We start from the raw sequence: 13,114 nt of genomic DNA on the forward strand, positions 1-13,114 counted from the left end.
GGCCACCTCCCTATGAGGCGTTATGCAGTGACTGATGATGCAGGACAGAGGTATTCCAATGGACAGAGGTAGGGGAACCGGAAAGCCGGGAAGTGGAAAAAAATAGTCAAGAAGTAGATTTGCTTTAAAGCCACAAACTGAGAGAGAAAGCAAGCAAGAGAGTAGGCAGTAAGCCGAAAGTAGAGAGAAGAAGCCGAGCTGACCAGCAGAAGCAAAGGCAACATCGAGCTAGAGTTAAGACAGAGCTAGAGAGAGTCATAGAGTCTGTGTACTCCAGAGAAGGCTTGAGTGGTTCAAGTGAACTCCTCTGTATATGCCTGTCATGTATTGAGTCTTAGATTGGACTTGTACCATTGTGACCAATAGAGGTTGAGATTCAGTAAGGAGAGTCTGTGTACTCCAGAGACTTGGGGGATCCAAGTATAGATTCGCTGATTTATATCTGTGTGTGAGACTCAAATTGAACTCACTGTTGTAAAAACTCTGCTTGAAAACATAATAGAGAGGCCACCATTGAAGGTTGGACCAAGAGACGTAGCCCAAGAGTATTGGGTGAACTCCTTATTAAACTTGTTGTGTTTATATGTGTTGCCTGTTATGTTTTTTTTACTGCTTCATTGTCTGTGTATTTCACAATCTTATCAATCCGTTGCACAAAATAACATAGGCACATCCATGCACATGAGTCTGTAATACCTTATTAATTGTCTTAGATCAATTTCAGATCAAGTGGTATCGGAGCGCTAGGTTGCTAAGGTTAGACAAGCTTGTGCTAGATTTTGTTGTTGAATGCTAACTAGATCAAAGCTTAAATTAGGAGAAGGAGAATTGGTTGAAGCTAACCCAGAAATTGGAAGAGTCTATCCTAAGAGGAAAATGGCAGAAGAAAGTCCCTTGGAATCAAACTCCTAGTTCATGGATAGTTTCATGACCATGAGAGCCATGGTAGAGGAAATGTATAGAGAATTTAAGAAAGGTAGAGATGAAGATTCATCAAACTCGAAACAAGATAAAGGAGTAGAAGGATCTCTCCTCCATGACCCTTCTAAAGGCAAAGGGGAAGAAGAAAAGCTTCCCACACCTCCTAATAGCCCTGAAAATAAAAAGAAAACATCTTTGATTAAATTAGATGTTAAATTTGATTTGCCACTATATGATGGAGAGTTGAATGCAGAGAAGCTAGATAATTGGATTAGACAGATTGATGTGTACTGCAGGGTGCAAAGCATTGATTTAGACAGAAGTAAGATTCAGTTGGCTAGTCTATGCCTTGGAGGAACTGCCTTAGTATGGTGGGAAGGTAGGACACAAGCTGTCATGAAGAAGCATGGTAAAATCCTTTTTGTCTGGAGTGAATTTGTTTCTGCGATAAAAAAGCAATTCTATCCACTAGCTTATATGCAGCAAGCTATGATGAGTTGGAAAACTCTTCGCCAATTGAAAGGGAAAAGTGTACAAAGTTACACCCAAGAATTTAGAAAAAGAGCTTTGATTCTAGGCATTTCTTTAGACTCACCTCAAACTCTGCTGAAGTATATAGGTGGTATACATAGTTATTTGAGACATACCATTCTCATGTTTAATCCTACTAGCATAGATAAGGTATCTGTTTAGGCTACACATCTAGAGGCTAGTGGCAGGAATGTGAACCCAGAAGTTGGGGGATCATCAAAACCCGCTGCGAGCAAGAACAAGGAAAAGAGAAAGCAGAAATGGAAAGAGAGGAAGGCAAATGCTGTACAAAAGACCAAACCTTCATGCACTCACTGCAAGAAGGATGGGCATGATGATGAACACTGCTGGATTCTACATCCAGAACTGAAACCCAAGAAGTACGATGGCAAAAAGAAGAAGACTCCTGCAGCTATTCAGAAGGATTTGGGGTCAGACTCAGGGGATGAAACAACAATCATAGCGATAGGTATAAAAGGTAAAAATTCTGAAGCATCACAAACTATTGATAGTGAAGAAAATGAGAGAAGAAGACATGAGCTTTTTTTATATTAGAGTTATTTCCAAGCATCAAAAGATTGATACTTTATTTTATAGTGGTTCACAAGTAAACTTAATTTCTGAAGCAACTGTAAAGAAGCTGGGATTACTAACCACACCTCACAAGAAGCCATATCCATTAGGTTGGTTATGTGATAAAGCAAAGCTACAAGTGACTAGACAATGTAAACTTAGGTTTTCTTTTGGGTCAGCATTTGTAGATGAGGTTGAGTTAGATATTGTTCCCTTAGATATATGTGGAATTGTTTTGGGAAGTCCTTACTTGTATGATAGAAAAGAAATTTTCTATAGAGCTGAAAACAAGTATCAACTCGTTAAAGATGGAATTGAATATATTGTAAGAGCTCATAAACTCAAGAATAATTATACTCTCATAAACTTAGGGCATATGAAAAGAATTGTAAATTCATGCAAACAATTTTTACTGATGGTTGTAAAGGAAAAGAAACCTGATAAAACCAATGTATTTGAAGGCTATAATGCTAAACAACAAGCTACTTTAGAAAAAGTTGTTTCAGAATATGATATACTATTTCAAAAACCTAAAGGCCTGCCACCCAAAAAAGAAATAGTACATGATATTAATTTGCAGCAAGATGCTCCATTGCCTAACATCGGAATGTACAGGTTGTCCGCTTTAGAGAATGCAGAAATCAAGAAGCAGGTACATGAGATGCTTGAGAAAGGGTTCATAAGACCTAGCACATCACCATGTGGATCTCCAATTGTCTTGGTGAGAAAGAAAGATGGCTCATGGAGAATGTGCATTGATTACCGAGCACTGAATAAGATAACGATAAAAAACCGTTATCCCCTTCCTCGCATAGATGATCTATTAGATCAGTTGAAAGAAGCTGTTTACTTTTCCAAGTTGGACTTGCATAGTGGCTACCATCAGGTCAGAGTCGTAGAGCAAGGTGCATAGAAGACTGCTTTCAAAACAAAGTAGGGACTGTATGAGTGGTTAGTTATTCCTTTTGGCTCAACTAATGCTCCTGCTACTTTCATGAGAGTAATGAATGATGTACTCAAGCATTTTATTGATGATTTTGTCATTGTATATCTAGATGAAATTCTTATATTTAGTAAAACATGGGAAGAACATTTGAAGCATGTAAAGTAGACTCTAGCTGTTTTGAAAAGAGAAAATCTCTCTGTTAAGTTAAGTGAATTTGGCAAAACATCTTTGAATTATTTGGGTCATATTGTAGGGGGTGGTGAATTGAAGATAGATCCTTCTAAGGTTGCAGTCATTGTAAACTAGCCTAAACCCAAATCTGCTACAGAAGTTAGAAGCTTCCTAGGAGTAGCACAGTATTGGAGAAAGTTTATTGCTAACTTTTCCTTGATTGAAGCTCCCTTACATGCTTTAACAGGATTGAACAATGTGTTTCAGTGGGGAGGCAAAGAGTAGAAAGCCTTCGACACCTTAAAAGAAAAGATTAGTACAACACCAGTACTAGCACTGCCTGATCTTCAAAGACCATTTGAGATTGAAACCGATGCGAGTGACTATGCCATGGGAGAAATGTTGATGCAGCACGGTAAACCCATATGTTGTCATTATGAGAAATTTAATTCTGCAGTACTTAATTATCCCACATATGATAAAGAATTGTATGCATTAGTACAGAGTGTGAAAAAGTGGAAACCTTATCTAATGGGCAAAGAGACAGTTATACATACTGATCATCAACCACTTCAATATTTACACTCACAAACTAAGTTGCAGCAATCAAGACACTATAGGTGGATGGGTTTTCTACAACAGTTTCATCTTGTCATCAAATATAAAAAGGGCATACACAATAAAGTTGCAGATATGTTTTCCAGACCAATCATAAATGCATCTACTATACTTAAGCATAATTCAGTATTGCATGAAAGCTACATTGCACAATATGCTCAAGATATAGATTTCAAAGATGTATATGCAACTTCAAGTCATGGAAAACAAGTAGAAGAATTGGATTATCATGTTAAGGACCAACTCTTGTATCATTTTGGAAAGTTATGCATTCCTCAAACTGAGAGATTAAAGATAATTCGAGAAGCACACACTTCTCTAATATCAGGTCACTTTGGTGTAAGTAAAATAGTTGCACAACTGCAAAGATTTTGTTATTGGCCAAAAATACATGAAACGGTTTCTAGATATGTAAGAGGGTGTACCATGTGTGCTAAAAGCAAGCCCAACAATAGAAAACTAGGCTTGTGCACTCCACTACCAGTTCCTTCTCATCCTTGGGAAAGTGTTTCCATGGACTTTGTTGGGGGACTGCCTAAATCTAGAAAAGGTCATGACTATTTATATGTTATTATGGATAAGTTCAACAAAATGTGTATTTTAATACCTTGTAACAAATAGAATACAGTTGAACAAACAACAAAGTTGTTCTTTCAGCATGTATGGGTTCATTTTGGATTACCCACTTCCATTGTATCTGATCGACATTCCATATTTGTTGGGAAATTTTGGTCGAGTCTGTGGGAATTGATGAACACCAGACTAAAGAAGAGCACAACCTTTCATCCAAAAATAGATGGCCAAATAGAGGTGGTCAATCAGACAATGACCCAGTTGCTCAGAGGATATTGCAGCAAGCATCCCAAGCTTTGGGATGAACATTTGTGTTATGTGCAACATGCTTACAACTCGGCTAAATATTCTTCTACATAGAGATCTCCTTTTGAGACCTGCTTTGGTTTCATACCAAGGTCTCCCTTGGATTTTGTCTTTGCTAAAGACGTAGTGGTTGATGGACACAGTGATGTGGACAAAGCAATTGAGTTCATTGAACAAATCCAAGAGATTCACCAGGTAGTACAGGAACAACTAGAAAAGAGCCAAGCCAAGTACAAGGCAAGGCATGATAAGCATCAGACTGAGCATAGTTTCCAAGTTGGTGATCAAGTTTGGTTGTATATTAGCAAAGACAGAATGCAAGGTGAAGGTAAGAAGATGAAGCCAATAAGGTATGTACCTTTCAAGATACTTGAGAAAATCAGTGAGAATGCTTTTCGCCTTGATTTGCCAGCTTACATGCACATATATTCAATAGTTAAGGCATAAAGCTTGAGACTGTTTGAATCTTCATTAATTGAAGATCTCGAAGAGCAGAGTCAATTTCCTTCTATTGATGATATGTTGCCTGAATATCTCAATGAATTACAGGAAGATACAGTTCTGGACAAGAAGGTGAGAACTACGCGCAGAGGGGATGTTGAGTACCTCAGAATTGGACTCAAGGGTTCAAAACCAGGCAGTGCAAGATGGATATAAATTGAGCAACCGAGGAATCTATATCCTCACTTGATTGATGCTTAAAAACCAACTTTTGGTGGTCGAAAAGCTTTTTCAGTGGGAAGGCCGTGATCCAAATTGGATCCTAGAACACTCTAAGTTTTCATGAACTCTTTAAAAATCATGCCAAAGTTTCAAAGTCTTATAAAGATCAAGCTTATCGGAGGTATCCTCGTAATAGTTGCAATTGGTGATCAGCGCGGAGCAACGAGGACCGTCGGTCAAGCGCACAGACTGACGACCCATGGTAACGCGCGCTATCGCGAATTAGCAAAACCAGAGGCCATTTTGAGAAATGGGGGTAGTTTCTGATATGCGATTAGTCACTAATCACGTATTTCAAGGCAAACCCCTCAAAGAAGGAAAGGCTGCAAGCACCCGAACCCGAAAAAACATAAAATTTAACGGATATCGTTATGATTTCATCAGTAGCAGGGTCCCACAAAAAAAACTGGCAGGATATCAGAGGGGCTTCAAGCAGTAAGCGGTTTCAACCGAGTCCCACCCGATGCCACACAATGGTTGCCATGCATCTGGTGGAAGAGAGAGAAAACCACTCACATCAGACGGGTAAACGTCATGCGACTTAGCTGCTCGATATGAACGATGACCGTAGGGTCTGGGGCCCCCAGATCAATGGCGGAGATGCGTTCCGATGGATGACCAGATTTGATGAGGTTAACAGGCAGAGTTGCATAAGATTTGAAGTCTGATATGGATGATGCATTGGCAGAAGGTCGTGTTTCGCGAGAATTATTGGAGCGAACAGTAAAAATGGTCATTTCGAATATGTCAAAGAGAACTAACACTCATCCATTACGAAATAGGTGGCCACCTCCCTATGAGGCATTATGCAGTGACTGATGATGCATGACAGAGGGATTCAAACGAACAAAGGCAGGGGAACCAAAAAGCCAGGAATCGGAAATGAACAGTCAAGAAGCAGATTGGCTTTAAAGCCACAAACTGACAGAGAGAAAGCAAGCAAGAGAGTAGGCAGTAAGCCAAAAGTAGAGAGAAGAAGCCGAGCTAACCTGTAGAAGCAAAGGCAGCATTGAGCCAGAGTTAAGATAGAGCCAGAGAGAGTCATAGAGTCTGTGTACTCCATAGAAGGCTTGAGAAGTTCAAGCGAACTCCTCTGTATATGCTTGTCATGTATTGAGTCTCAGATTGGACTCATGCCATTGTGACCAATAGAGGTCAAGATTCAGTAAGGAGAGTCTATGTACTCCAGAGACTTGGGGGATCCAAGTATAGTCTTGCTGATTTATATCTGTGTGTGAGACTCAAATTGAGCTCACTGTTGTAAAAACTCTGCTTGAAAACATAATAGAGAGGCCACCACTGAAGGCTGGACCAGGAGACGTAGCCCAGGAGTATTGGGTGAACTCCTTATTAAACTTGTTGTGTTTATATGTGTTGCCTGTTATGTTTTCTTTGACTACTTTAGTGTCTGTGTATTTCGCAATCTTATTGATCTGTTGCACAAAATAACATAGGCACATCCATGCACATGAGTATGTAAAACCTTATTAATTGTCTTAGATCAATTTCAGATCAACAGTTAGGAGTAGCCTCTAGAGAAAGTGGAGGCGTATTTTGCATTTTATGTCAACAAAGGGGAGGCGGATTTTGTTCTTTCACGTTGGACAATAAATTTTATTAACATAAAAAGAAATAAATAAAAGAGAGGGTAATCTAGGCATAAAGGATTACCAAGCAACCATGAATTACAATATACACCTTGGAAAACTAAGCACTTAATGTGTGATAGCCAATCTCCCCGAATGTTGTGTTCGGTGTATCATGGTATATAAGGCGACAAACTCAGTTACCTATGGATGGATAGAAACCTATTGGGGAATCCAAAATATACATGACAATATGTGGGAGTCAAGTCCATCGTAGTGTTGTGTAATGCATAACCGTTTGATGAGAGCATTCCCATATACTTTACGTGCGTGGAACACCACCAATATACTCGAAGGTACGTGGAGTGTGATCCTACACACTCACATACGTGGAACACGATTTCACCCCCGAGATGCAATGCTAGAAAACAACGACAACTTTTACGTTTAACAATGTCAGAACAAGTCTCTAGCCTAGACCTCTAAATGTTTGCGTTAATGTTACAAATGCTCCTTAGGTTGATTCAATAAATTTTAATGTTTATCTCTGATTATGTTTTAGTTTTGGGGCTCACCATGAATGTCACTTGAATATCCTAAAATGCAAAGCTAGCATGAGAAAATAGAAATCCTTCTCTTTCAATGAAAATCTAGCTAAGGAAGGGAAGGAACAATCAAGATGCATCACACAATATGCAGAAAACAAGATGAAAGATTCAATTTCCTTTTCGATGCAACTATTCCTATGCTAATGCACATGCAAAACCCTAAATGTCGATGCAAATTTTTTCTTTTCACCACACTTAATTTTCAAAATGAATAAAACTAAGATGCAACTGTTCAATTATTGATTCAATTACACTTTTCAGAATGAGGACTAGAACAAAAATTCATCCAAGTGACCAACAATCAAATGAAATTAGTTTTTAAGCGACCAAATGATAAGAACAAAGAAAATTCAAAACCAATTCTTACCAAAGAAAAACAACACAAATGCAAACCAAACAAAGGCTTTAAAGAGACCACAAGGCACTAAAGACTCAAGTAAGTTTAGCTGGAAGTAGGTTGACCAAAGATAGGCTCAAGATCTTGACAACATTTGAGGAAAAACTAAAAGAAAACTTAGATAAATGTGGCCAACACACCCCAACAGTGTCTACCAAAGCATTGCACCTTTGCCTAGGTTAACATAGTTTTCGACATGGGGGGTGCATTGGTCTGAGGGAATTTTTTATAAACCCTAGGGGCCTCAAAACATTAATAGTTTTGCATGAAAACACAAAAATGGACTGTCTAAATATAAATATAAATAAAGGTTTCAGTTCCTACCTGGAAGTGAAGACACTTGAAATGGTTCCCTAGATTGTCCATAAGCAGCTGAAGAAGATCGAGGGCAAAAGGGATCCAAATACTCATTGTTGAAGTTAAAATGTTGTATGGTAAAAATGACAAGTCATTTTGAATATTTATTGTCATTTTCTCATTATTTTATTCATTTTTAATGTTTTGACCTAGATATGATTCATTTTTACTATGAAACATGTATTTTTAATCCTTCTTGTGGTGTCTTGAGCAGGACGAGAGTTGTTAGCATGTTTTCATTATGTTTGAAAAAAGTTACTTTGACCACAAAGTACACTTTTATCTCTTTTTTGGGCTCTTTAAACCTACCAAAAAGGAACCCCACTGAATTCCTCTTTTAGCTCTTTTCAGACTCCCAAAATATGAAAAGATTTCCAAGCACTTTGTCTTTTAATTGAACTCATAAAAGTAAATGAAAAGACGTTTACTCAGTATAACTTTAACCCTTTTCCGGACTGAGATAGACTAGCTACGAAAAATGAATACCTTAGTTGAACATCGCTAAGAGGTTCTCTTGGGTATTGTTTTCTACTTTTTTGGACCTAAGGGACTACCTATGAAAAGGTACATTTGAAGTCTTTTTCGCCTCTTTTTCAAGCTCTCTAAACATGAAAAATAATTCTAGTTTTACCTTCACTGGACTCATTTAAACATCAAACAATGATGGAATTGTCGAACATGACAACGCGGAACCACTCCTTCTTAGGGTTTGTTAAATATACTAAGAGGGATTCATCCGAAGGATGAACTTACAGATCAAGCATATGTTATCCTTCTCAAGCTTGTTAAAAAATAAATAGGTACTGACCAGTATGGTTAGGGAAATTGGGAAAACAAGGGATTCCATTTTGCTAATGGTAAGGAGTCGCTCTTGAACAGGCCACTCTTCCACTTCATCTCCGTGGTTGTTGGGTTGGGTAATCTTCTTGTCTTGTGGTTATCATATTGTTTTCAAAGCCTCCATTTTAATTTTGGGTCAATGCTGCTAACCCCATTTAGTGTTGTCGGTGTGTTCAAGAGAATTCATTCAGTTGATCTCATATACAATACTCTTAAGCCTTCATTTCATGTCTGCCTTTCCTAATCCAGTTCCATATCAACGTCATTATGATCATTTTTCCTCAATCATGATGCATATTTCATGTTGTTGATGAGGGATACAGCAAGGCCCCCCTACAACAGGTCGCTTCCTATCGATATCAACACATCATCCAGGAAGTTGACTTAGAAACACCCCTTGGTACCTTGGTGCTTGCATACATCAATGATAATTTTCCTCGCTCTCGGTGACAAGTTTACATCATTGGCCTTTGATTGAAAGATTCTATGTGGTGTTCGACATCAACTCATTCATTCACACCATATAGATTGTACTATAATACCTTGAGAGACATTAACATCATCGATTGTTTCTCTCACATCTATTAACGACTGACATCATTGATTAGTAATCAGATGGTGTCTACCATGTTCAACTCTAGGTCATTGATTCACATGGTTAGAATTGTACATTGGTTGGTCATGTGAACGAGATAGAAGACCCTAGATCTAGTTTCATCCATTTGGGCTGCGATTTCAGGAGTTATAAAAAGATCACAATGTATGATGGCCATGATCATATAGATAATCATCTGGTCATGGGTCTACCAATTGCATATGTGGACACATATTTTGATCATTGTACATGTTCTGTTAGATTATGAGCTAAGTATGGGTATGCTTCCCTCAACAAAAAAATATGTCATGTTTTAAATGTATTGTAATAGATGAAGCTCTCCGATTGTCCTTGATCTCGACTTGTCACAAGGCAAAGCACTTCAGTCATCACCTATGATTTTGTGCTTTAGGGGTCATTATGTTATAGGCCATTTTGTCACATCCGATCAATGAGCCTCCTAATGGGATCAATCAACATACTATTCCCCCTTGTCACCATCTTGCACAAAGCCCTAAGTATGTTCCCTTAATCCCCCAGAGTTTCAGCCCTAAACTGTATCATTTGAGCCAGTTTGAGGACCAACACTCCCTATAATCCCACTAGGGTGTGTTCACTAGCAGGTTGCTCCACTATGGTCTGCGTTGGTCACCAACAGGTTGCTCCCCTTTGCACATGTGTTGGTTCTAGAAATTAAGGAGAATGATTAGGATTCAAGAAGCTTCCCCTTTTAGGAGTTTCCAGAAGTTGTTACAACTACTTACCTTGGATAAAACATTCAGATCCTATCCTTCCCTACATTGGATTTTCTCCACTTATCCTTTGATCCTAACCCTCCATCAAAGGTGGATCTCCTACCCTAGATTGGTAATTGGATAAGAACTCCCAACGTACCCTACTCATCTATATATTCCTAGCCGACTAAGTGGTTGGGGGTTGGCTTTTGGAGAGTGATTCTGTCCTTATGTTGATGTAGTAAGTGGTCATCATATCATGCATTTAGGGTGACTGGAGGCACATATTGTGACAAGGAAAGGACAAGGTAACAACTTGGAGGAGCTCTTCTACAAGATCAACTACTACTTATGGTTGTAATCTCCTTCAATTTATAGTAATGCAAATAATTCATTTTTTCCTATATGTGATGTTGTTATTTCACTTATTTGAATACCATGTTGATCTATTGAATAAAGTACTTAGATGATACTGCATAGATATGATAGTTTCTTGGCTTTTTTTATCTGACTGTGTAAGTTCTAATTTTGGCATACAAAGCTGGAATTGGAGCTTCCAAGCTAAAGGAGTGAAGTTTGCGAAGGATTCCAGGTAGGCCTCACTTCGTCATCTATTTACTTTAAGGAAACACATTGTGTTCCTTCTCTCTATGTTGTTCTAGGTTAGCCATCGACCTAGGGGAGATACTTTTGTCTGCAATCATAAATCCCACAACACTTATGTTTGGTGAACAATTCCTATGTTAATTGAAAATGGGCTATGGGTGAGATTTCAATGTTAATTTCCATTTTCAATCTCCGTCTCTGTCTCAAGGCCTCCATTAACTATGGGATTTCCGCAACACTTAAATAATAGAAGAGTATTGGGGAGAGATTAGAATTTACTTGACAATTGACAACGATATGTCTATCTCTTAGAATTTGTCTATTACGGGATTGCTTCCTCCACACACCAACCATTGGTGGGGCTTCTAGGGCGAGATTTCTATGTTAACTACATATGCCAAATCCATCTCCCTCCATCTACTATTGTGCCCTAAAAAAACCTTTTTACTTATCCATTTCTGCCATGTCACCTTTCTACTTGGAACCTTGAGGCCCATGGAACCATGCCAAACTTCATCTTGCCATAACTTTTGATCCCTTCAGAGATTTTGCAGCTAACATATACTGTTGGAAAAATATTTTCGATGCCTATCCAACTATTTGTAGGAACATCTAGGTAATTTTCTTGAGGTAAAAATGCCTACGAATCTTACACAATCCAACCATCACATTTATAATATTTTTTAGCTTCATCACTTAACCTACTACTATGATGGTTTTAAACTAGAGAATTCAACTACTAGCACACTCCCCATGATCTTGACACTGCTTGAAATTGAGTTTCTTCTGAAGGTTCCACTCTCATCAAGCTCCACAACCAAGCTTCAACTCTTGGGGTATGCAAGGCACTTCAACACTCAACTACAACATTATATTTTCTCACTCCCTTTTCAAGATATCACCAATGCCAAGTGTCATCCTAATAATGCCAACAATCTCCTCTAGAAAAATCATGTCATCCATGCACAAAGGTTGACATCATTTTATTGAGGTTGAAATAATTGCCAACACAACATTGCCAATTTTTGACAATCTCCCCCTTTAGCATTGATGGAAATTCCTGACATGCTACACCCAAAAATCATATTGGCCTATTCTCCCCCTTTGAAATCAATGGAAAAGGGCTACATCTATCTCTCCGCTGATTCTCACTCTCCTTATGATCAATCAATGTTTTCTCACTCTCCCCCCTGTGACACAATCTTTGAGCATTCATGGCAGAGGAAAACATTCATCTCTCTTTTGATGATTATTTCTCTTAGGATGCATTTGAAAGTTTCTCTTGAATCTCAACTAAAACCACAATAATTTGTAATATTATCCAATGACACCTATGAAATAAGCATTAATAAACCAACCTCTTGATATTTGATTTTATTTTCCATTCACCAAGCAGGGAAATTTTTCCCTCTTTGACATCAATGTCAAGGGATAACAATGCTTGCAATCAAGAACAAATGTCCTTGTGTCTTTTTGTAGCTACTTATCTTCTCTAGAGCGCTGGATATATATTTGATATGCTCCACCTAAACATATGCTATCTCTTTTGGATATTCATCTAGCTTTTGACACACTATGGTTGTTGAATTTGGTTTTGAGGGCCAATGGATGATCACTTTATATGTCAATGCATTTTTGTACCAATCTAAACTACAAACGGTACAACTACTACTGCTAATACCAATTTTTAATGATACAATTTTTCTCACTCTTCAACTGTTGTTTTTTCTTAAGTTACTGTTCTCACCCCTTATGTGCAGATTAGTCGTTATCTTCTCTCCCCCTGAGATCAAGCTACTTCAACTAGAGATTGATGCTTAATTAACACTAAATGTACCAATGGCTTGATACCAATTGGATAATGCTCGAGGAAAACTCCCATGGTTTCTTCTCAGAAAAGTGATTTATTAATATACAACAAGTTGCTCCAATCGAACCAAGAATTATCAAATGACATAATGATACCAATTGATAACTAAAGAACATATAAAGAAAAACAAATTGTTTAAATGGACTTATGATTGTTAGG

Source organism: Pinus tabuliformis, chromosome 7 (assembly GCF_031772625.1).
Source record: "Pinus tabuliformis cultivar Carrire ecotype Pingquan chromosome 7, CPIR1, whole genome shotgun sequence".
Lineage (NCBI taxonomy): Eukaryota > Viridiplantae > Streptophyta > Pinopsida > Pinales > Pinaceae > Pinus > Pinus tabuliformis.